Here is a 25854-nt window from a genome sequence, read left to right on the forward strand (position 1 = left end):
CAACCCCCCAACCCCTACATTTTTTCTAGAATAGCCCAAAACTAAATTTGGAGCAATAATTGATAAACTAATCCTACTTTCTTGCCTACCCCTATTTTTTTAACAAGAAAAATCTATTAACACACATTTATTTGGCCTGGCCTTAGATAAAAGAAGACTGTCTATATATATATATCTGACAGACATATTTTGAAATAGCATAAATTTGTCAAATATTTAAAGCATTCCAAGTACACTTTTAAGAAATAGGTGAAGATATTTGCAAGAAATGAATCAGACAGCATCATTTATAGAAAGACTTCAAATAACAATAATTCATTTAATCTTATCTTTATTAATTTATCCTTTCTAAAAGTTAAGTTGGATTTTAAAATTTGAAGTTTTAAGTCAATCTGTACTCCCTGAGATATGAATTTTCTTAAATGCTGTATGATAATGACCTGGAAACAAAATATACTTTGAACAAAAGATTTTTGTAAAGAATGATTCTGCAAATCCCTTGCCTGTTTACTTCATCAATTAGCTGTCATGCCTCAGGTGCAAGAAAATTTTAAATTGTAAAAAAAAAAAAAAAAAAAAATGATTAAAAAATAAATTCATTTGACAATTAGAATGACATTGGTTGGTGTTGTATAACAAGACCTATTTGAATCTATAAATGAGCGTCAAGTTTTTTTAGTTCCAGATCAATTTATTTATAATGGTGCCATGTCCTCTGCTTGTTTCTTTAAGGTTGTTGCCCTGTGTTGTGGGACGTTTTAAAATTTTATTGTTAATCAGCATACAGTGTAACAAATAACTAAAATAAATTGATATCAGAATATAATTTTAAAGCCTGTTAAAATCATAAAAAGCATGATAAGTAATAATGTTTGGGTGATTAGGTTTATTATAAGCGTTCGTCTAAATATTTTTAAAATTAAATTCCCTTTCAAAGTTTAAACATCATGGATATTTAAATTTTGTTTAGTTTAAATTGTATTTTCTCGACTTTGAATAAAGCAGATTGCCATTTTCAGTTATTTGAGTAAAATTATATTGTTGAGGTTATTTGATCCTAATCTGATAAATAAATAAATTGCTTCACAATATTAGCCGAGAACAAACTTTGTGAAATATTTTTCTAATTTGCCTATAGAATATTATTTATATTCTTCATGCTTCAAAAGATATTTAATATGTTGATAAAGTATATATTGTTAAAAAGATTAGTTATATTTTCACCTTCTCTTGCTCAAAAAGTCACAAAGTATTTTATCAGTCAAACCCTTCTATAACAAAAGAGACAGGTCTTTTCTTAAATGTTAAGTTTTATTCAAAATCAGTCAACTGGAAGAATATGGGCAAAATCTAAGTTCAGTTTTAGATATTAATATTGGTGTTACATTTTATTGATAAATTTAAAAGATTCAATTGAATTATGTCTGTGTTTTGACTATGTAAACATAATGGAATTCTTTATCGCATTAAGTGGCGAGTTGAAAATAAATTTGTTTATTTTAGAGTCTATTATATGGAACATGCTATAATAGATACTTATTTATTGGAAAAAAAGATTAGGTTTTCATTTGCACATGATTTTTGATTAATTTTGTCTTTTAAAAAATGACTAGAAAATAAAAGTTTATTTTCCATGAATGATGAAAAAAATAAAGCTAAGCAATCAAGTATATATCATTACACTCTGTTGTATACCTTCAAATCAACTTATAAATATCTTGAGGGGGGTCTCATTGGGGGGTGCTGATCCCAGATCCCCGTTACTGTTTTGTCAGATTCCCGTATCCTGCTGACACTATGTACCTAAGCATTTCTTATATTTTGGTAATTTCCCGTGTCCCGCTAGACTTCATTTCCTGTTTTCATGGCACAATAATTTGATTTTCACATGTCTCGCTTAGAAAGATTTGGCAATCCTGCGTCACGCTTAGACCCCAATTAGACCCACTCTTGAGACCAGTATTCAAGGAAGAATAGAAAATTTTAGTCACCCAAGGTTAAGATACCAAGAAACTTTGTATATCAAAGCCAATTAGCATATATATCTTAACCTTACTCACAATTTGCTTGTCATCATTATTTACTAGCAAGCAGCAATGCATATTCCCATAAGAACAACTTACCCAACTTTCTTTGCCTGTTACAAACCCTGCATTACTGTGGATTCATTTATTTTCATGGATATAGGAAAACTTGTATGTTCATGGATATTTAATTTTGTGTTTTTGCTAAGGTCTGTATACCAGCCTACAGAAAATTTGTAATTCGTTGAAAATTTTATTTCGTGGTTTGTCTGTACCCACGAAATCCACAAAGAATTGTTTCAAACAAATAATAATGAATCCACAGTAACCAAAATTTATATATCACAACATCAACATCAACGTTTTGGCACACAAGAGCTACACATTTATTTCACTTTATAGCTGGGTACATTTTGGCACCAAGAGCTACAACATTCGCGCTACCCCAAAGCTCCATATGTTTTGGTGCTAAAAGCTTTAAGAGCTACAACATTTACTTAACAAGCTCCACATGTTTAAGCACTCAAGAGCTGCAATATTTACTTCATTCTAAAGCTCTATATGTTTGGACACTTAAAGAGCTTCAACATTTACTTCACCCAAAGCTCTATATGTTTTGACACTTAAAAAGCTTCAACATTTACTTCACCCAAAGCTCTATATGTTTTGGCACTTAAAGAGCTACAACATTTACTTCACCAAAAGCTCAATATGTTTTGGCACTTAAAAAGCTACAACATTTACTTCACCAAAAGCTCAATATGTTTTGGCACTTAAAGAGCTACAACATTTACTTCACCAAAAGCTCAATATGTTTTGACACTTAAAGAGCTGCAACATTTACTTCACCAAAAGCTCATTATGTTTTGACACTTAAAGAGCTACAACATTTACTTCATCAAAAGCTCAATATGTTTTGGCACTTAAAGAGCTACAACATTTACTTTACCAAAACCTCTATATGTTTTGACACTTAAAGAGCTTCAACATTTACTTCACCAAAAGCTCAATATGTTTTGGCACTTAAAGAGCTACAACATTTACTTCACCAAAAGCTCAATATGTTTTGGCACTTAAAGAGCTACAACATTTACTTCACCAAAAGCTCAATATGTTTTGGCACTTAAAGAGCTACAACATTTACTTCACCAAAAGCTCAATATGTTTTGGCACTTAAAGAGCTACAACATTTATTTCACCAAAAGCTCAATATGTTTTGGCACTTAAAGAGCTACAACATTTACTTCACCAAAAGCTCAATATGTTTTGGCACTTAAAGAGCTACAACATTCACATTACCCAAAGCTCAATATGTTTGGGGACTCAAAGCTGCAACATTTACTTAATCCTTATGCTCCATATGTTTTGCCCCTTAAAGAGCTTTAACATTTACTTCTCCCAAAGCTCTATATGTTTTGACACTTAAAAAGCTACAACTTTTACTTCATCCAAAGCTCCAAATGTTTTGCCACTTAAAGAGCTTTAACATTTACTTCTCCCAAAGCTCTATATGTTTTGGCACTTAAAGATCTACAACTTTTACATCACTGAAAGCTCTACATGTGTTGGCACATAAAGATCTGCAACGTTTACCCAAAGCTTTTACCCAAGGCTCCATATGTTTTAGCCCTTAAAGAGCTAAAACATTTTCTTCACCCTAAGCTCTTTATGTTTTGACACTCAAAGAGCTACAATATTAACTTCATCCAAAAGTTCCATATTTTTTGGCACTCAAGAGCTGCTAGATTTACCCTATTTCAAAGCTCCATATAGTTTACTAATGAGCTACAACATTGATTACATTATTATAAAAAGCAAACAGCAATGCACACTTTCCCAAGAACAATGTATTCTTACTTTATTTGCTTGTTACATACCCTGCATTATCCAAAAGTGTCATATCTGTAAGGAAGTAACAATGTCAACATCAACATCTATTCACTCAAGAGCTACAATATTTATTTCACTCCAAAGCTTTTTATGTTTTTGCAGTAAAAAACTGCAACTAAAAATAGTATGGTTTTTGGTCATTGTTAAAGACTGTACACTACAGTGACCTATAGTGGTAACCTCTATACCATTTGGTCTCTGTTAAAGCGTTGCCTTATTGGCAATTACACCATCTTATTTTAAAAAAAATTAAAAGGGTAATAATAAACTGTACAACACATGCATTACTGGCTGAATAAATTATGAACATGGGGTATGATTGGTTATATAAAAAAGAAGATATGGTATGATTACCAATAAGACAACTATCCACAAAAGACCAAAATGAAAGGTTCTTTATTTGGATAAGGTTGTATCTCATATCAAGATTTTAATATGCAGACCTCAAAATGCTGCTATTTTGGCAATTCTACAGTTTAGCTATTAACACAAGTAGTTCTAAGCTCTTAGGCTAATAAATTGGACAAAATAAAAAGAGGATATTACTATCTGACAGATATGTCTTTTGAACTTCTGAAGTGCTTCATCATTCTGTTTGATTTTAAATTCCTGTGGCCTTATCATATCTTCTTTATATTAAATGCATTTATTATTGGGAATCCTAAATGATTATCAGAAATGTTAAATTAATACATGCAATACAATTTTAAAACCATAAACTAGAACATTACAGATGTAAGTTAAAAAAATAAGGTTTATTGGAAGGAATTTCCTGTTACCTTAATTTAAAATCTCAGTAAATTTTACATTTGGAATACCTTTCGCTAATTAAGCTATATAGCTACAGGTATAATTAAATACAATTAAATTGCATTTACGACTTTAATGTATTTTAAAAACTTTGATTTTTCAATATTTTGAATGAACTTCAAAATTTCTGTCACAAATGACATCAGGCAGATTTTACAGTATTGTGTTCTGTCTCCTACTTTCATGTTGCTAACGTGACGGAGACAAAAATGAGTAACATTAGCGACATTTGGACATGTAACATGAGCAACAACATCTTTAAAAGTTCAAATGTATGCACACAGTGATGTTTAATATATGCCTGAAGTAATAAAATTGTACAGTCTGGTTTAGAATTTCTAAATAAACAGAATGTCATTTGCAGGTGTACTTTATATCAAATGAATACACAAGAAACCAATTCGTAATAGTAACATTAGCAACATCTACTATCATGACATTACGTTTTGTTGCGAACGTCTTTTTGATGGACGGAATACATTTAAGGTCCTCTTGTAACGATATTACATACAACTTACCTTCTTTGCTACCCCATCATGTGAAGGAACTGACTCCGAATCTATTTCTGCAAAGGGCGATATCGTAACTCCTATACAGGAGAGTTACAGATCTAAATATATGTTGCTCACGTGACACTGATTTGGACGGAAACCTCAAGTAGTAACGTTCACAAAAAATAAAACAGCCAATGATATTGATTCCTCAAGTCCTTTGACCCCCTTACGTCATCCAAATTTAATATGATTGCTATTTTCAATTATTTATAAAACCCGGGATAAAAATAACTACAATGGCCAGTCTGAGAACCAACAAGAAAATTGCGATCGTGACATATCACAATGGACGGAAAAGACGTGACGTTAGCAACAATATTATTAAATTACCTTTTTTAGCCTTTACCAATAAAAATCTGCCTTAAAGTTATGATTAAAACACAAAAGAAGACTTTTTATTAAAATATAAGTCCATGTGATAAGGCTCAACTTATAAATAATACTTCAAAATTCCACTCCGAATAAGCTGGATGTCAGTAAAGTAGGTCATGATGTCTATTCCATGTCCAATATTTTGAAATTGAAAACCCTCTAATTCTAACAAAAAACACAAACACAGAGTAATTTTTATTTTTATTTACTCAGAAAGACACATTTTATTCAATAACATAATGCATTACTCCATTACACAGTCTGTTTCACAGTTTCAGCAATTGCTTTTTTGATGGATACAAAAAAACAATAATTCCTTCTTATTGTAAAATCTGCCATCATATTTGAGGGGGGATAGGAGGGATGCTGATCCCGAAATCCAGGGCTTAAAAACACGAGATCCTGAGGTCCCGAAATTCAAAAAAAAGAATTCCTGGATCCTGAAAGGGTCAATCTGAAAATCCCGAGCTTAAAAGCACCCAATCCCGGAGTCCCCATAAAGGTCCTATCCCCCCTCATATTTGGTCAGCAGTTCAACATTGATGTCAGAGAATGAAGATATGAGCAATTTTGTTATCTGTCAAACACCCACTTCCTGTTTTCTGATTTCCAGGTATGCTTAGCCTGACAACACATGCATTCATGTTTATTATGTTATAGTCGTAATTCAGAAAAAAGTGTTTTTTTTTATCAATTACAACTCATATTTTCATGAAATAAGTCAAGGACTTTAACACATGATATTTTGATGAACATCTTTTGTTGAAAACAACTGGATTGACGCTAAAAATTAGGGTTAGTAGAGAAACCCTGAACAGATATCTATTTTTATGGTGTTGTGTAACTGTATTCATCGTGTATCATCAGTACACCGGATATAGGTACTAACCAAGCGGGCATAATTGATTTTGACCTTACATGGTAATGAAAATCTTTGTTTTGCTTTTCTGAAATTCCTGCTCCCAAATAACAATGAATAATTTTCGTATTGATTTTTTCCTATTCATAAAACAGCTTTGATATCCAAATAAGAACAATTAACTTGTACATGCGCAAATAGTTGTGAATGTCAACACCAACTTTCAATTTAGATACAGTTGTTGAGACATTTACATGTTTTATTTGAAAGAAACCTACTATAGGACAAAAGTAATAGTTACCGATCATAAACCTACCAGTGATTACTCATTCCTTGAAACTTTTTGGGTGATAAACGAGTATGAAAATAAAGTTTTTGTGTACGGTGTACAACAACTTAACTTAAAGATTAAGTTGTTAAAACATGAAGATTTATGTGCTCAGCTAAACACCGTACACAACGCTTCTTTAGGGATAAAATATCGAAAAATAACAGATGTATGATAGATTTCAATGCCAATTATTGAAACAGCTATACTTATTACACGCACACATTGACCTTCTATCAGTAAAAGAGTTGCAATGAATATAAATGATATCAGATGAGACGAGGGCCAACTTCTTTGACAAGTATTTACACATGCTTTTACAATGTTTTAGTAATCCCTCTTGTTTTGGGAAAATAATGAGACATCTCTATACATCAATCTATGACCAAATCATTTCTTAAAAAGGCAATTATGTTTAGATTGAAGTACACATTGGTATTATGTGAACAAAACAAAGATTTTTGTTACAGTGTAAGATCAAAATCACTCGAGCCCGCTTGGTTAGTACCTATATCCGCTGTACAATGATACACGGTGGTATTTAATTTAAAAAAAAAGGACATGGTGTATCCATCTATGACATAAAATCAGTATGTGCACTGGGAAAAAAAATCTTAAAATAAACATTTATTGCTGTTCTTCATCTCAAAGTCACATTGAGGCTCATTTGTTTTTCTTTCCAAAAGTGTTGTTAACTCAAATGACGTATTCTGATTTTTGGTAAAAGTACAAGGTTTATAAAAGTTCATCTGACCTATATATAGACTTAAGTAAATGAGGTTATTTTGTTAAAACGCTTTGAAAAAGAAATTTGTTATTCTGTTATTTTAATTAACTGTGAAATTCATTCAAGTCATGTTTTTAACAATTGCAGTTTCTGAAGAAGCAAAAAATTGACAAATAGCAATAGAGTTTGAATAATGAGCAAAGTCAACAACAAATTTAAAAAAAATGAAAATGTTTAATAAAGTAATGGATAAAAGCTTGATGCTATTGATTTTGGCCCGAAAGCCTTTCAGAAGCATCAGCTATCATATCAATCCTATAATGCTGTATTTTTGTTTTTATCGATTTTAGCAACACTAGATATTAATGGCCTTTCTTTACATGAGAGTTGCTTGTGTACAATTTACAGAGAAAATTAATCAAGGAGAGCAGATCGTTTGAATATCTCTGTCCATTACTGGTGTTATAAATCAATTGACGCAGGCATATAATTGGTATTGTCGTATCGGAAGGTTTCCATAGTCGACACATTTCTAAAGTGTTTTTATTTACCTGTAGCAAAATTATCTTAAATCAATCCAGTATCAGTAATAGCTTAAATGATGGTAGTTGAAAATTATTTCTTTCAATTGTCAATTGATTTTTCGTGTTGAGAATTATATTGTGAATTAAGCATTAATATTGATGTTACGAGACATAATAATTTAATTTCTAAGATTGTTAAGCACAGGAAAGTATAAAATTCTATTTCCCGTAGTTCCTTAACATCTAACAACCATATTATTCAGCGTAAAGAGTTAATGAGTACACAATACTTGCTTTTCATCTAGCCAATCAAAATGGCCATTATAAGCCTAGACCATCGTTGTTTTTGAAATGTACTCTAAAACTATTTAATCAATTTAAACAAATTGTAGGAAGGAGTATTGTTTAATTTCAATATTACAAAAAAATTATTCTAATTGAAATGTTTATTATGCCCTCGCTGTAGCAGAAGGGGCATTAAGTTTTACCCTTGTCCGTCTGTACGTACTTATGTACGTTTGTCCGTACTTCCGTTCTCTTAACTTAAGTTTGCCTCAATCAAATGTTATGAAACTTATACACAATGCTTATTACCACAATAATCAGATCAAGTTTGAATTTTGGTGCCGTCACTTTTACTGTTCTAGAGTAATATCCTTTACAAATTGAAAAATTGCTGAAAAATTTCAAAAATATCAATCTAGTAATTTTTTTTTGAATTGGAGTTATCTTCCTTTGTCCATGATTGTCGTTGAATTAACTACAATCAATGCTTTTTAAAATTTTCTATGAAAATTGGAGTTATCTTTTTTTGTCCAGAATAGTAGTTGAATCAACTACAATGTAAAACCAATGCTTTATCCAATGCAATGTTCAATTTTACTACCAACTTATAAATTAAAGCAATCTTTACCATTCAGTGCTTATACGCACTTTGATTACCATTCAAAGGTTATGCCCCTTTACATTTGGAAAGTTGCTGATTTTTTTTGTTTCTGTTCTCCTAACTTTGGTATGTCTTTCAACTGAATTTAATGAATGTATATATAATATACTGACTGACTTTAAAAATGCAACACCTTTGTAGATCTTTTTTTACCAAATTATGTTTGATCCTCATACAACTTTTATTCATGCTAATAATACTTCCTTTTCTTTCAAAAAATCATCATTTGACTTATCTGTTTTTCACTCTTTGCTCGGGTTGTTGTCTGAGTGTCTTGTTGACACATTCCCCTTTTTCATTCTCAATTTTTAAAAAGTCAGCTTTATAAATATCCTCAAATTCCTATCAATAATCACTATAATTTTTTTTTTGTCAATTATATTTTATGGATTTCTAATAAAGTTGGAAGATCTGCACAAAGCAAAGTTGAGTATAAATGGTAGGATTATTTCAATAATTTCATTAACATTATAATCACCAGAAACTTGTTTTAAGACAATCAAACTAATAAAAAAAGAGGAAAACCAAATGAGCTTCTGCTTTCCATAAAAAGCGTGTATTTGTATCAAACTAGGTTAAAGCTGCTTAAGGAAAGCTCATAAAACATAAATTCATTTTGGATTTTCTAATGCGACAAAACTGTTAAAAGAATAAGATGTGAGTTTTAAGTGCGGAAAGTCCATAAAACTAAGACAAGTGTCAGGAAAGTGCTATTAATCGGAAGATTCTTTTATTATCTGATTAAAATATCGTTATTCATTATTACTGTAGGCTTTCTATTGTTGTCACTCTTATCACCGTCCTTTAAACAAAATTACGGAGAAAAAAACATAACGGAATAGAATATTGTCTATTGATTGAAGAGGTTGACAGAGGGGAATTAATATAATACAGACAGATGTGATACACAGAGTTAATGGAAGTTGGTAGCCTAACATTGCCAATATTACGTTAATTAAGCTGAGTTGTTACATATTGCGAGAGAATTACCTTCACTTAGTTAAATTGATATATGATACATGCAGTTTAAATTCTGATTTGTTTATCTGTATGATTTTTACCTGCTAAAGGTAAAAATGAGTAATACTTTAATGTTAAAATATTTTATTTGCTAAATATGAATAAAATGAGATGTTGGATGCTACAGATTTGTAGTTATTCGTTTGATACCAACTTTCGTAGATTTGGTTGGTACAGGTGAACCAAGATATTAGTTGCTCATCTAAGTATCAATTTTTTAAAGGCTTGTATGAAAATTTATACAACATCAAATTCCTATGAAAATATAATACTTTGTCAAACCACGAAATTTGGTACAAAAAAAAAGTTAAAAGATCGAAGAAAATACAATGTTTGTACCAACAAAATAAATGAATGCACTGTAAATGTTATTGAGACAACAACCCAATTACATACAAACGGAGAGACATCCAGAGGTGAATTAGTGAGAGAATCTAGTGTGAAAGTTGTTCCTTGGTAACCTCAAAACTATAAACCAATCAAATGATGATATGTGGATTTTTCAGTCCGGCTGTCCTGTCTGGATATTGCGGACTAACTTCTACCTATTGTTTGGTTCTGCATCAGTTGACTGTTTAGCTTTTAGTTTGTTTCGAGGAGTGTAATAAGGTGTATCTGGCCAAGATCATAAGTGCTGATGTTACTGCCTCTGGAGATGGCATCACTAGTGGCAATGTATGTGGTGGTGTCTGGAGCAACTCGGGATCATCTAGGTCCAATCCCTCGTCGTAGTCGATCCAGGATAGCTTGCCTCAGTCTTTAGTTGGCTGAAGATAGTATTGGCGATGGCATGCCTTCCTGGGGTTGTATGGACTGATGACAGTGTCCGTCTTGATGATAATGCCCTCAGGTTCCCCTTGATATTTTGTGTTTACTATCTCCCTGTCGTTTAGTGCTGTTTTGGCTTCTGTCTATTGGTTCCGGTCTACCTTGGTGGTGTGTGGTATAACCTCAGCCGATGTTGCAGTAGAGCTTTTGGCCTGCACCCACTGGTTGTAATGCTTGGCATCCCTTCTCCTGGTGGATGGTGGTTTAATCTTTTTCAGGGCTGGCTTGGGTTTACTGCAGGATACCTCTTGTTCCTTAGCCTTGGTCCATGTCAACTGTATTGTCACCTGGTCAGTACTTGCCAAGAACTCCCAGGCAGGTTCTTTACCATAAAACTTCCATGACTGCTAACAAAGCGTTCAATTCATCAGGGATTTCCATGATGATTTGTCCAAGAAGTGAGTTGTGTTAAGCTGTGATCAGTACAAGTACATGGAACATGTTTAACTAATTTTGTGGTGATTAGTAAAATAAACCAATCTAATATTACAAATGATCTATTTATGCAACTTTTGCAAGCATAAAAACAATGCAATCATATATCAGACTTAATCTTATATCACAGGTGACAGCAATCTATGTTTGGTATGGATTGAGAAAAGCCTTACCATCAGAGTGGCAAGTTAAAGACCTCTCCATATATTTGTTTCACCTGCGATGAGAGAAGCAAAGGCATTGAAGCTGACAACAGATTAGTCACAGGTGAGACACTGGGTTCAGAGGAATATTTGAAATTTGTATTCCGGTAGATAAGAGAAGAAAAATAGGTGAAGTTTAAAACACAAAATTGTAGGCATTACTGAATTTAAGTTTCATCACTAAAAATACTAACAATCAAAGACAAGTGACAATGAAAAACACATGGTTAGAAACCCTGACAAATACCAGTAGGTACAAAATGTTGTGGGGGTAACACTGGTTTCACACACAAACCTCCCACTTAACCTATTTAGGTCATATGTTGTAAAATAAAAACACAAAATAAAACTGCATGGTGTATCTACCAATTCAGCTGATCACTAACAGTCACTACATAGAACAAGGGAATTGCAGCATAAACCCCAAATACTTTGACCAAATTTCTTTAAGCTGGTCAGATCTATCTGAATTTTATCAAGGGCTAACAAAAATGGGTGTAGTCAACAACTTGACTTTGCTGACAATTTTAACTTGTTTCAGGTGACCAAAGGTTAACCTCAGCTCTAATGGAGCAATTTAGATTTCAACACCTTATTTCTAAAAATGAAATTGACCACTAGTGCAAGAATATTATTGACTTGTTTGAAGTTCATATTGTATAAATTAGTGGTTGTGAAATGATTATAGTTTGCAAAAATCCTGCATTCATAAGATTTGATATTGAGTACTGATAAAAATTTATACTGAAATAACTTGTAGTGGTCAAAGTAAAAAAAAAGTTCATTTGAATTGAAGAAAGTTGAATTGGGCACTTAAGTACTTAAACTGTAGCATGTTTAACAAATTGTTAGGACAGAAAGAAAAATGATCTTTGAAAGTAGCATTGGTGAAAATGTGTATCAATAAAAGAGATCAATGACTTAATTGTCACATTGAGTTTTAAGGGCCTCTGATGCCAAATTTTTAATAGAGTATCGCTAGTCTGTCCACTCTGGGGTTGAGAATTCAAACCTTACAGTGTTTTTCAACTAAGATCTGAATTGACTAAAACAGGTTCCTCCATCGATAAAAACTAGCCCAAAATATATTGTCAAAAGTGCTGAAAGCGGTGATAAACACTTATAATCCTCATCTAGAATGTTTTCAAATACAAGAAATAGATGTGGTATGATCTTTCAACCAGAGACCAAATGACATAGTAATTAAAAAAAACTGTATTTGAAATATTTGTTTTTTGTTCATTCTTTTATATAAATAAGATCGTTAGTTTTCTCGTTTAAATTGTTTTACATTATTATATCGGGGCCTTTTATAGCTGACTCTGTGGTATGGGCTTTGCTCATTGTTAAAGGTTGTGCAGTGACCTATAGTTGTTACTGTCTGTGTCATTGTGGTCTCTTGTGGACAGTTGTCTCATTGACAATCATACCACATCTTCTTTTTTATATTTATGGCAATCAAAAAATGAGCAAAACCTGTATCTCATAGTCATAATACAGTCATCCTGTATCTCATAGTCATACTACAGTCATCCTATATCTCATAGTCATAATACAGTCATTCTGTATTTCATAGTCATAATACAGTCATTCTGTATCTAATAGTCATAATACAGTCATTCTGTATTTCATAGTCATAATACCATAATACAGTCATTCTGTATCTCATAGTCATAATACAGTCATTCTGTATTTCATAGTCATAATACAGTCATTCTGTATTTCATAGTCATTATACAGTCATTCTGTATTTAATAGTCATAAAACTATCTCATAGTCATAATACAGTCATTCTGTATTTCATAGTCATAATACTATCTCATAGTCATAATACAGTCATTCTGTATTTCATAGTCATAATACAGTCATGCTGTATCTCATAGTCATAATACAGTCATTCTGTATCTCATAGTCATACTACAGTCATTCTGTATTTTATAGTCATAATACAGTCATTCTGTATCTCATAGTCGTAATACAGTCATTCTGTATCTCATAGTCACAATACAGTCATGCTGTATCTCATAGTCATAATACAGTCATTCTGTATCTTATAGTCATAATACAGTCATTCTGTATTTCATAGTCATAATACAGTCATTCTGTATTTCATAGTCATTATACAGTCATTCTGTATTTCATAGTCATAAAACTATCTCATAGTCATAATACAGTCATTCTGTATTTCATAGTCATAATACTATCTCATAGTCATAATACAGTCATTCTGTATTTCATAGTCATAATACAGTCATGCTGTATCTCATAGTCATAATACAGTTATTCTGTATCTCATAGTCATACTACAGTCATTCTGTATTTTATAGTCATAATACAGTCATTCTGTATCTCATAGTCATAATACAGTCATTCTGTATCTCATAGTCATAATACAGTCATGCTGTATCTCATAGTCATAATACAGTCATTCTGTATCTCATAGTCATAATACAGTCATTCTGTATTTCATAGTCATAATACAGTCATCCTTTACACAATGTATTGCTAACATCTTGTTTGACATAGTTTTAAGCTCATTTATTTATTACAGAAAATAATCTGTATACATTATGTTAAATCTAGAAAGTGTTTGGAGATATTCCAAAGATATTTTTGTTACTACAATAAATTATTTCTTATGTTATCTGATAATGTGTGGAGTTTTTATGATCTTTTGTAGGAAATGTTAAGTGATATTTTGTACAGCAAACAAATTTGTTGAATAATACAAAAATAAGTAAGAAAGTTGTGATTTGCGCAATAATTGCATAACAAATAGATGGTTTATGGTGTTTTGATGTTAACAAATTACCAGATAAAATGTCTGTCTAACTTGAGAGGGAGAATGCGATACAAATATCTATTGAATGTTTGTTTTATTGCACTAATACAGAAAACATTTAAAAAAAGAAAAGAAAGATGTTTTATGATATTTATTTTTTTGAGTAGGACGTGTGTGAGTCAGTTGTTCTTTGATTTCTGCACTTCCTCATTTTCAGTTTGAAATTTAATTCATTGAACGTTCAGGCAGTGTTTTTTTTTTCACATTAAGGTATCACGAAAAGACATTCAGTGTAAATTTGAATTATTATATAGAGAAATTTTAGCATTCAAATTAAATTTATTCATAAGAAAAATAAAAAGAGATACCCAAGGCTATTTATATTTCATAAAACTGGTGACAACAGATTAACAGTAACACCATTTCTGTAAGACAAAAGACACAAGGCCAAACAAATTTCACAAGTCAACATGCGGAAAAGTGAAAATTTAGCGACCTGTACCCCCCAATAAAAATGAAAACACCAAGTAAGGGTGCACAGTTTCTTCTCCATATGTGACACCAGACATATTCCTGCTATTGGGTTAACATGTGCTGAATAATAGATAACAAAAGTAACTTAGGAATAGCTTAAATTTAAGGTTTCTTTTGGCTGTTTTATTATTTTGTCCACACAACCATGTAGGCCCACCCCTTCATGGATTTTCATATATGGTTGATGCATAGAATTTTTACATGTTCACTCCCAATGTAACCTTGCTTCTTTTTCTCTAGGTACCAGATACTAAACAGAATGTCTCTATAAGTCACAGAAAAACGACCAATAGAAAAACTAGTCCTCATATAAATCTAAAGATTGAAAAAACAAGACATTCCAGAAAATAGGTTTGAACTCATTTGTTCTGAAAAGGTTAGTAGTTCATACTCAGCCAGTGAAATTCTTTGTAAAATGTTGTTCTGAAAGGGTTAGTAGCATATATAATAGGGGTCTTCTATTGAACAAAGGTACCATTTCCATTACTTTTTCGTATCAGCTCTTGTAACAAAATAGAAATGTTTTTGTCATATGACATAATAGTGCGTAGATTTACTACGTATTACAGACCTACCAAAGAATTTTTTCATGATTTTATTCATTTATCAAGACCTAAAACCATTTTACCGTCAGACAAATTTATCACAGTGATCTATTTGTCATTGGATAATCACAGGCAGATAATGTAAAGGATGACAAATGCATATGTCTATGTTGTAATGAGAGAAAGGTTACGATTGAATTGAAATCTACTTTTTAAGAACTATCATTACAAAGAAGTTAGATTTGTTTCTGTAACAAAGATGATCTTTAAGTGTCTTAATGTTCGTTTGACCTTTGTTTATTTGGAATTGATGATATCTTCTTTCAAATATTTATTTATGTCATTGAAGCGTATATCAAAATTTGTCATCAGTATTTTTAAAGTTTCCAGCCAGTTTTTTTTCTTATGTTTGTTATTGTTTGATTATTTGGTTCAGTATCAAGAATCGACACATTTTGAAATAGCTTCATACATTAAGAAGTGAAAAGTAGATAAGTTGATTTCAAAACTTTCAATGCAATTTTTTTGCTGAGGTAAACTTGGCTTCAGGAAGTAATCTTTTATATTTCTGGACAGTTTTTTTTATGCAATTCACATTATTTTTTCAAAATTTAGTTTTATATTGAACCGTTGGGGTGGGAAATACACCTTTTGATTTTGTGGTCACTAGGTCAAAGGTCTAGGGTCAAAGTTCTAGGTAACAACAGCAATTGGTAGGCTGGTTTCCAGCTGATCTCTTTTGAACCATTTGGGAAACCTTCGTTTAACTTTTTTTTAAAATATTTGTGTCTGAACAATATCTTTTTAAACCATGATTTCAGCTTTACTAAAATGTATTAAACAATTTTGTATGACTGACATAGACCACTATTTCATCTTAAGATCAATAGGTCAGAGTCAAAATTACTAGCAATGGATTGACTAATTGAGACAATAGTTTTGTTTTCAGATGATGATAATTCATTTTGTCAACAACAATTGGAAGTAGGAGAAGGGGTTGTAGCTTCATATTTTCAAGTTGGGATACTAAACAGGGAATTTATATTTGACAATTTTATGCCTTAAAAGAGTATTCTTTTCAAGAGGTTGGGTGGGGTGTAGTGTATGTCACTACACCCCCACCTGAATGTGCCTCCTCCTCCTGTCAGTATTTTTCAGTACTTGATTTTAATAGCTTTTTGGGATTTGTGCTTCAGCAACTCATGAACTGTCAACAAAAAAAACATAACATATGCATGCAAAGTGAGTGACACAGGGTTCTTTGATACTTTAGTGAGATTACTAATTTTTTTATTAATTGGTACTAATGTACTGTATGACTAATGTTTCCTGAAGTAAGTCCATGATGTCTGTCCAATTTCCATAAAATTTGCATCATTGTTGTCTGGAGTAAAAATGATATGACCAAAAAGTGTATTACTGACAGCTGAGTCAGTGGCCCAGTAAGCCCAATAGAGCCTTTTAAGTGTCTTACAAATAGAGCCTTTTAAATGTATTACAATACTTTTTAACCACCCGGTATAAAAAAATAAACTTTGTATCTACACATTTAGAAAATGACCTTATTCTCTATAATGATAACAATATTACTTGATTTCATAATAAAAGTGATTGATGAACACAAATAAATTTGATTTTTGAAAATATAAAACTTGTGGCTATTTGGAAACACACTTTAGTGGAACTGTTCTAAGTGGCCCCTGCACAAGATCAGATTTGATCTTTTATGACTTTAAGATGATAAGACCCACTTTCATAGATATGAAAAATAAAGATTCAAAATATATGTCAATAAGACAGTGTTCAATTCCAACTTCAACACTTAAACCAAGAGGTCATTTGCATGCACAAACTGAATAACTTGTGCAAATTTAAAAGGTTATTTTCTGCTTATGATCAGAAATGTATTTAATATTCTAAAAATGAAAAAATGACTTTTTTTAAATACTATGCAGCAATTTCTGAACATGAAATCTCAATTTTTCAGCAGATTATGAAAATGTTCCTTCATTCCTTTAATTAAACAATAAGAATGTTGAATGATTTCATTACAAAAAAAAAAATCCCACATCTTTATTATCCATACTTTACTGGCAATAACCTTTAATAGTTCAAATCATGACAAATGGTCATTAAATGTAAATTTCAACAGAGTTATCTCTCTTTGGGTTGATGCAAATATGTAACATTCCATACTTTTCATACTCAAGATTTTTTTGCAAAATAAAGTTATTGTTTTAGATTGTCTGTTATTTTTTAACATGATTGATATTTATGTTCATTTATTATTAAGTTGTACACCTTGCACGGTTTTGCATAGTTCAAACAGTTACTGGGTTTAATGAAAAATCACAGTTTTAGAGAAGTAAAACAAAATACCATAGGGTATTAATCTCAAATAATTATTAAGTCTATCATGGAGCAAAACTATGTAATACATGTAAAAGATAGCAGGAATTAACAAATATACAAATGTATCAGACTGTACAACAGACCAAACCTAGCAACATCCAAAATAATACTTTTACAATTTAGACAATCAGCAATTAAACCACATGGTCCAGGTAAACTGACTTGATACAAACACAACATGTGATGGGTTAAAAATGATTTTACATAATATAGTATACAAAAGTATCCACATTCTCTCTCTGGACCATACATGTCATACAAGTAAACACACAAAATAAAAAACTGCACTGTTCTGGTACTAACAGGATCCCCACTAACCTGAACCAGGAACTGAAAAGGGGCACATTATTTTGAAAGTAGGGTCAAAATGTGTTGGATGCTACAGAATTACAGGAAGCAAACTAAGGTAGCCACAGAGGTTTGTTGGGTGCTTTTTTTTTATTTATCTAATATACTAAGGAGGTAGTTCAAACTAAATAATTGTTCTAAAACGTGACAAAGAAAATGTAGAGGGTCAGACCAAAAATAAAAATGTTTGAACTTTGTATAATTTTGGTATTATGAAATATATAATACAGTTGTATTTTCAGTTACATGTATATATAACCCTAGTAATTTATTCAGTGTATTCCACTTTCAGCATAATAATGCCCATATCATGATTGGGAAGATTAAGGTGTAACCACAGAAGACTAATGGAGGTTTAAAAGGAAAAGTCAATTTGAATGAGAATTTGAAGACTGAAGATGATCCAGTTTGTTTATGATTTGTTAAATATAGGATTTGTAAAATATTTTTTAAACTTGGCTATATAACATGCTCTTTAGATCTGATAAAATAAGTTTTGGTTATTTATATACATGTAGTAATTTTTGACACTTTTCCATATTCCTGACAGTTGATTAAGATATATAGTTCATGTTCAATCTCATTCTGATTCTACCATTTTTTCAGTTGAATAGTTGTAATGGTTCATTTTATTTCTAAAATTGATGTATTTGACCTACAGTGGTCATTTTGTCAGATTTTGTTAAAAGAAAATATGTGCTATGGATTTCTCCAAAAAAGATGTTTTACTCTATATCAACATAATATTGACATTAAAAAACAAATAGACTGTTTTGAGTCCCTTGTTGACAATTTTGATATTGGCACTGCAAATCTGAAAACATATAACAATAAGAACTATAATTTTATTACTTGGAAACCAATTAGACAACTTAGATACTTAATTAGATTTTGGAATTTCCTAAAACAATGTTAAGTATGAATGTCATTCATGTTTTTTTTTTCTAATCATGTTCAAAGCAATAATAGTGCAATTTGACAATGATGAAAAGTGCATACTACCCATAAGTAATTGAGAAATTGAACATTTATGTTACAAAATTTTACATAAAAATATTATACAAGAAAGATTCTTCATTCTTTATGCAACCCCAATTTGCATAGATTTCAGAGTAAATTGCCGGAAATTACTTTGTATGTTCAGTGCTACACTTCAGAGTAATTTTAAAGTTCTTTAGGCACTTTGTAACAGGAAATTTCTATAATTTGGAAATAAAATGATACCAATTTTATTTGTGCATTTTTAAACAAAGTCTTTTACTTCTATGTTACATAATAATTCTATGTGATGTTATTTGTTTTTCCGAAAGGAAATTTAACGTTTCTCTATGGACACAAATTATTAAGTAATTGCAGAAAAAATGATTGCCGTTTGACATCTTCAGATGTCCATATTTACTGTTTATTATAGACGGACCTAAAGTGTAATATCGATAAATCTTCTATTGAGCTAGATTACTGTCTGGTTCTCATTTAATATTAATTTGACTTGTATCTTTGTCACAATCCACAGACATATCCTATATTGAAAATAACAATTGAAAAGATTTGCCATGCTCCTAGATATAATTAAGAGGTTAGCCAATCAAAATACTAAATTGTATCTGTTTTTTAGATGCTTCTTTTCAAGTTTTTCCGTTGTCGCTGACTCTTATAGTGAATCAGTTCCTGATTTACAGTAATGTTAATAAGTTGTTTTATTATTTTAACCTAATCATGTTTATACACTCATTTTCCTTTGTTGCAACTACCTATCTGATCATACCTTTCTTATTTCAGGCCACTTACAGCATTTACAATAAATTAGCAGACGACAGTTTACATGGGAGCAGACGATAAAGAAACCTATTGGTGATAATGGGACAGAAAGAAGATATTGTCCACAGTTTAGTAGAAGATTAGTTTTGATAACAGGTAATTATTTCAGATAATCGTCATTAAGTGTTGTTAGCCGAAATTTTGTACATTCTTTTGAACCATAGGGTTAATTGCAAGATAAATAATATTTCTGTTGCAGATGAATAAATGATTGACATATTTTAGTAATTAGATCTCAAATACAGGTATTTTTCCACTTCATGCAAAAGTAACTAATCAATTGCATCTCGATTGATTGATATTGTGTCAGTTGATAAGTCTGATAAAGAGATTGCATACAGTTTACTAAATTTTAAAAGATTTTCAGTTTTGTAAAATTAAATATTGTAAATCTGTTCGAAAAAAATTGATCAAAGAAAAACCAATAAATAAATTAGAAATTTTATGAATAATTTAACAGACTATAAAGAAAAGAAATAGGATACAGATTTCTTTATTGAATTTGAAGACATTTACTTCAATAAAATGTTGTATAAATTTTATTTGAAATGATGTGGAACAAATACTTAAAAGTTAATTGAAGTCAATAAATTGTGATATATATGTTGTGAGAAACTTTCAAAAATTGCATAAATTATGTTCATTTGCGTCAATAATTCTATTTAGTTATATATTATTTTAAAAGAACAGTTAGGTTTGTTGTATTAGAAAAAAAACATATGTAAAAATATGACATCTGAAAGAGTAATCGTCACTTCTTTATGTTTTATTTTTGGTATTCTCAAACCCCTTAGTGAAATCTGGTGATGGGCTACTGTAGTTTAAGGATACACAAGATTGTGTTTTGGACAATATTTTTTTTTTTACCAAAATTGGACTTTTGAGCTGTGTTTGTCATCCCTTAGTCCATTATCTTTAAATTGTTCTTTAAAAATCTTTTTTTGTAAAACCACTTAATCCATTGTTCTGCTTCAGCTAGAGAATGTCCCTTATGCAGTTTTTGATAAACCAATATGGCCAAAGTGACTTATTATAGAACATTGGGTCAAATTACAGCTCTTGGTTAATGTCTTGAAAATTATAGCCATAAGGGAAAGGAGTTATTGCCCCTGAAATAATAATATTTTTTTTGGGGCTGTTCTTGGCTATTATTTTGAAAACTAGAAAATGGTCAGTAGTGCAATTTCTATCTTTTTGGAAACTTCTGAAAAAAATGCAAAAACTTTTTCTTATTCAATAAAATTTTGTATCAATTTTATTTGAAACGATGTCAGACATCTTCTTAAAAGTTGATTGAAGTATATAAATTGTAATGAATATGTTGAGGGAAACTTTAAAAAATTGCGTGAGCTACTGTATGTTGAATAGCAAAAATGATCAGCGATACATGATCTATCTACCCTGAAAGTTTTAGAAAATCTGCCCCCTCTATTGGAGGGTAGGAGGGGTCCTTATCCCAAAATTCTGGGCTTAAAAACCTGAATCCCTGAGGTTTCAAAATTAAACTGTGTTTGTTTTCATCAAAATTGAATTCTTGGGATTCTTTGATATGCTGAATCAATCCATGGCCATGCATTTAGATTTTGATATTGAACCATAATAGGTCAAAAAAATAATTTTAAGTTCATAAGACAACATTCATTCTGTGTCAGAAACCTATTATGTGTCAACTATCTAATTACAATCCAAATTCAGAGGTGGATCAAGCTTGAATGTTGTGTCAATACTTCCCAACTGTCCAGGGTTTGACCTCTGCGTTGTATAAAGCTGCGCCCTGCAGAGCATCTGGTTCTTAACTGAAAACATTGATAGATTGAACAAAACTGTAAAATGCAAAAATATTTAGCCAAAAAAGATCTACAAGTAAGGCAACACTGACAAAGATCCTAGCATTTGGTCTTGTAAAGCACTCTCACAGATACAATTCTTTGGACTATTAGAAATTTATATCAAACGTTCATATCAGCAATGGCTCAGATGGGTTTGCAAATAAGGAGTAATGCCCCTTGGAAATTAAAGCTGTATTGAAAATTTCGATTGCTTTGTATTTGCTTTCAAATTAAGTTAGTTTCTAAAAGTTCATATTAATAATCTAATGTCAGGAGGGAGTTTGAAAATCAGTGTTGGTCAATATTTTAAAGGAGTTTTGCCCCTTGGAAATAAAAATCTAATGAAAATTGTCATGTCAGCCTACATTTGTACATTTCTTGGGTTCAATCATCAGCAGGCAGGAGTGATGATCACATATTTGACAACAAATACTTTGCCGCTTAAACTTCGTCTTAAAATTCTCACAGGAAAAAATGATAAATTCCTCAAAATACTGACAGAAATACCCAAGGACATTAAGTACAAGCATCTAGTTAATTAGTATTGGTTTTTTTTTGGCATATCAATAAATAACGTGTCAATTTATGTAATATCAGAAATTAACAAGTGACATAATATTGGCAATGCTATTTATTTGCACAGATAATTTGAGATAACAGATGTGTATATTTTTATCATTTTTATCACTTTTTATCATTGATACATTCGCCACAAACAATACATACCACAATACAATTTTTCGTAATGTACAAAATTGTTTATTGGCGATCTTTTTTCTTGATATAAAATTGATGATCTTGGGACTGTGTAAGTTGATAATGGAAATCTATAGACATTCAAAGGCTTATCAGATTATATGATGTTAATTGGACAATAGTTGACCGTTAATCAGCTTTCAGCTGACCATCCAGTAACCCATCTTATCAAGCGATCAGTTTTCTCAGCTGATTACAGATTTACTAATAAATCTTGAACATTTGGTTAGAGCTTTGATTTTATTACTTGTAGGTTATTGTTAAATTGGTTATAGGGAATAACATCTTACTTTTTTTTGTTGTTTTGTTTCAAACAAAAGTGGTAGACTTCTGTAGGTGACAGTCATTTGGTAACATGTAACAAATATCCCTCTTTCTTTTTTTGCTGCGCATGCATGTACTGATTAATGTTGAGGATGGACACCCCATATCCTTTCTTTTTTATACCCGGCTTTCAAAAAAAGGGGGGTATACTGATTTACCTCTGTCTGTCCGTCCGTTAGTCAGTCCGTCCCATGAAACTTTCGTCGCATTTTTCTCGGGAACTACAATACAAGGATTTCTGAAATTTGGTTTCAGGGTTTATCTAAGTCATCTATACCGTGTGATGTGTTTTCAGATTGATCACTTGACAACTTCCTGTTTACCGAACACTTGTATGATTTTACACATGATAGCCAAGTTGAAAATTTTCGTCACATTTTTCTCAGGAACTACAATACAAGGATTTCTGAAATTTGGTATCAGGATTCATATAAGTCAGCTATACTGTGTGATGCGTTTTCAGATTCATCACTCGACAACTTCCTGTTTACCGAACACTTGCATATTTTTACACTATTAATATTATCCACTTGCGGCGGGGGTATCATCAGTGAGCAGTAGCTCGCAGTTTCACTTGTTGCCCCCTGCGTAAGGTCTTAGAAAGGAGGGTGTTTCGGGGACATGGAAATACTAGGTGTCTGTCTGGTCTTGTAAGGGCTCTCAAGGGTACAAGTCTTGCCAGATTTTTATAAAACTTATTCTATAGGTTAATATCAGCAATATCTGGGACAAGTTCTAAAATGGTGGACCATCAACTTTATAAAAAGAGTTATGACCCTTGGAAATATAAAATAAGTGCAACACAGGGGACATTGGAACTCTGTACTTTTATTCTATTGTAACAAGATTTCTCTTTGATTTACAAAAATGTTATACTTTGGATTTAGTGTTGTGTAAATTAATTACTTCTAGATATTTAAACTTAAAAAAATAAATCATAATTGACCAAATTTAGTAAATGTGAACATAATGACCCGCTTACCATTTATATCAGTGATGGACACAGTGAAGGTGCAGTAATTCTCGTGAAAATAACAACAAAAAAACTAATTACTTAAAAAGGTTTAAGTTTTAATACATGTTTTCTAATAAAAAATTGATATGGTAATAAATTAGGATTATTCTATTTAAAATATTTGCCAGTTAATGTGAATGATTTGATAGTTAGATTAGATTATTAAACTTATACTTTGGGGACTTCATTGGAATTCATGAACTCCATAGCTACAAATTGTCGTCAAGGGAATACTCAGTGATATCGCCAATAAATAGGCTGCGAATAAATCTAAGAGAAACATCTTCACTAAAATTGGTTTGAGGATCAGTAAAATCAAATATTAACTTGTTGCAAAATTCTCATTAATATCCTGCTTTTCAATTTTCTAGCAATGTTAAAAGAGTCTCTCGGGATAGCATCCACGGTAAAGTATATATAATACATCTTTTTCTATACCAGCAGACTTATTTAGTTAATGTACAACATTGATTATCAAATGGTGAATTATTGTTGCCGAATCTATTTAGCAGAATCTTTGTGTGATTGAGAACAACTTTTACAGTGTTTTCAGCTTTTCATCTGACGACCTTAGATTTATATACTTTCGAGAGAAAATGAAATATTGCTTGATGTTTCTATGGAAATATTCCAGAATAATTCTTAAGAAAGAATCATTCTAATTTTAACCACTATGTTTTCACTTGAATTGAATGATTCATGCAAAATATTTTGTAAATTAAAGACGCTTTTTGATCCTGATATTTAGCCTCCTTATGAAATTAAAAGAGAGGTTATTGACCTTGACCCCTATTTAAGAATTGATGTTTTTCGAGACACTTTGATTAAGCTTATGCAATATTTACCTGATTCACCTGTGTTTTTAATTTCATCTGCAACAAGACGATGGAACTAACATTAAAATTGCATCAAAGTAGTTAAAACTATAATAATGGAAAAATATTTATATGTCAGCTGTTAGGATACAAGACTTTGGCTTTTATTTGTTATTTAAAAAATGTAATTTGTTATTGGTCCTTGAACCTGAATTATAGAAAGGATAATCATCATTTGAAAAAAGTCTTGTTTGTGGCTCTATATAATATTTTCTTTTCTGTTCATCGTTTTGTAGATAAATGAGGCCTTTTGTGTTCTCGATTGAATTGTTAAACATTTGTCAATTCTAGTTTTAGTTTAAATTCACTATTTCAAAATGATGTCCAGGATGAAACATTTCTGACCATTTTGAAAAGAACCCACTTTTTCTAAGTTAGTGCAGTCTTATGAAAAAAAAATGTTATTTATTTCCACTGATTGCCTCTGTTTCATAAGAAGTTTGGAATACTTTTTGAAAAATACCATTTACCACATACATATGTACACTAGTTTAAAAAATTAGACTTTAATATGAAAACTTCCATCATAATGACATTTTATGCTTAATCACCAGTTGATCAGGTTTAGTAGTTTAAACATATTTATTTATAGTGGATTGGGAAACAAGTTTTGCAACTTATATTAATCCCTTTCCACTTTGCGGGTTCGAGTGCTGCCTTGTAGCGGCATTAGCCTACTCTTTTTCGAAATCTACAAGGGTGTCTTTAACATGCAAGAGATATGGCGCTCTCTTAACACAGGTCAGCCATTTATCGTCCCCTTCTGACGGACTATCATCGTTTCCTCAAAACCATACTCGCAAATGGTGTCAGGGGAGAGCCGAAAATTGAGTTCCTGAAATTTTCATCCCGAACAGGAATTGAACCAGGAACCTTTGTGTTAGTAGTCCGATGCACTAACCACTACACCATGGCTCTCATTAGGTTTAGTAAGAAGTGATAGTGAGGTGTACATGTCTGGGCAAGGTTCATCTGATCATGACTTCATTTTCATGGTTCATTGATCAGTGTTATATCTAAATGATAAGGTCCTTTTCTTAAATCCTATACCAATTATAGATCAAGTACTATATATACCATGGTTTTTACGAGTTAA

The 25854-nt window shown here is 31.2% G+C and overlaps 1 protein-coding gene across 2 annotated transcripts in view; it reads left to right on the forward strand.

Annotated features, from left to right (window-relative positions):
- Window positions 1–18430: 18430 nt before the first annotated feature.
- Window positions 18431–25854, forward strand: part of LOC134724852 (zinc finger MIZ domain-containing protein 1-like) — a 195838-nt gene continuing 188414 nt past the window's right edge. The window contains exons 1-2 of one of the 2 annotated variants that reach the window (XM_063588147.1): window positions 18431–18547; window positions 19921–20055. The gene's annotated coding sequence lies outside the window, so the exon portion shown is untranslated. The remainder of the gene's footprint in view (window positions 18548–19920; window positions 20056–25854) is intronic. The other variant, XM_063588145.1, reaches the window with a different exon arrangement.

The sequence above is a fragment of the Mytilus trossulus genome, chromosome 7 (genome assembly GCF_036588685.1).
Source record: "Mytilus trossulus isolate FHL-02 chromosome 7, PNRI_Mtr1.1.1.hap1, whole genome shotgun sequence".
Lineage (NCBI taxonomy): Eukaryota > Metazoa > Mollusca > Bivalvia > Mytilida > Mytilidae > Mytilus > Mytilus trossulus.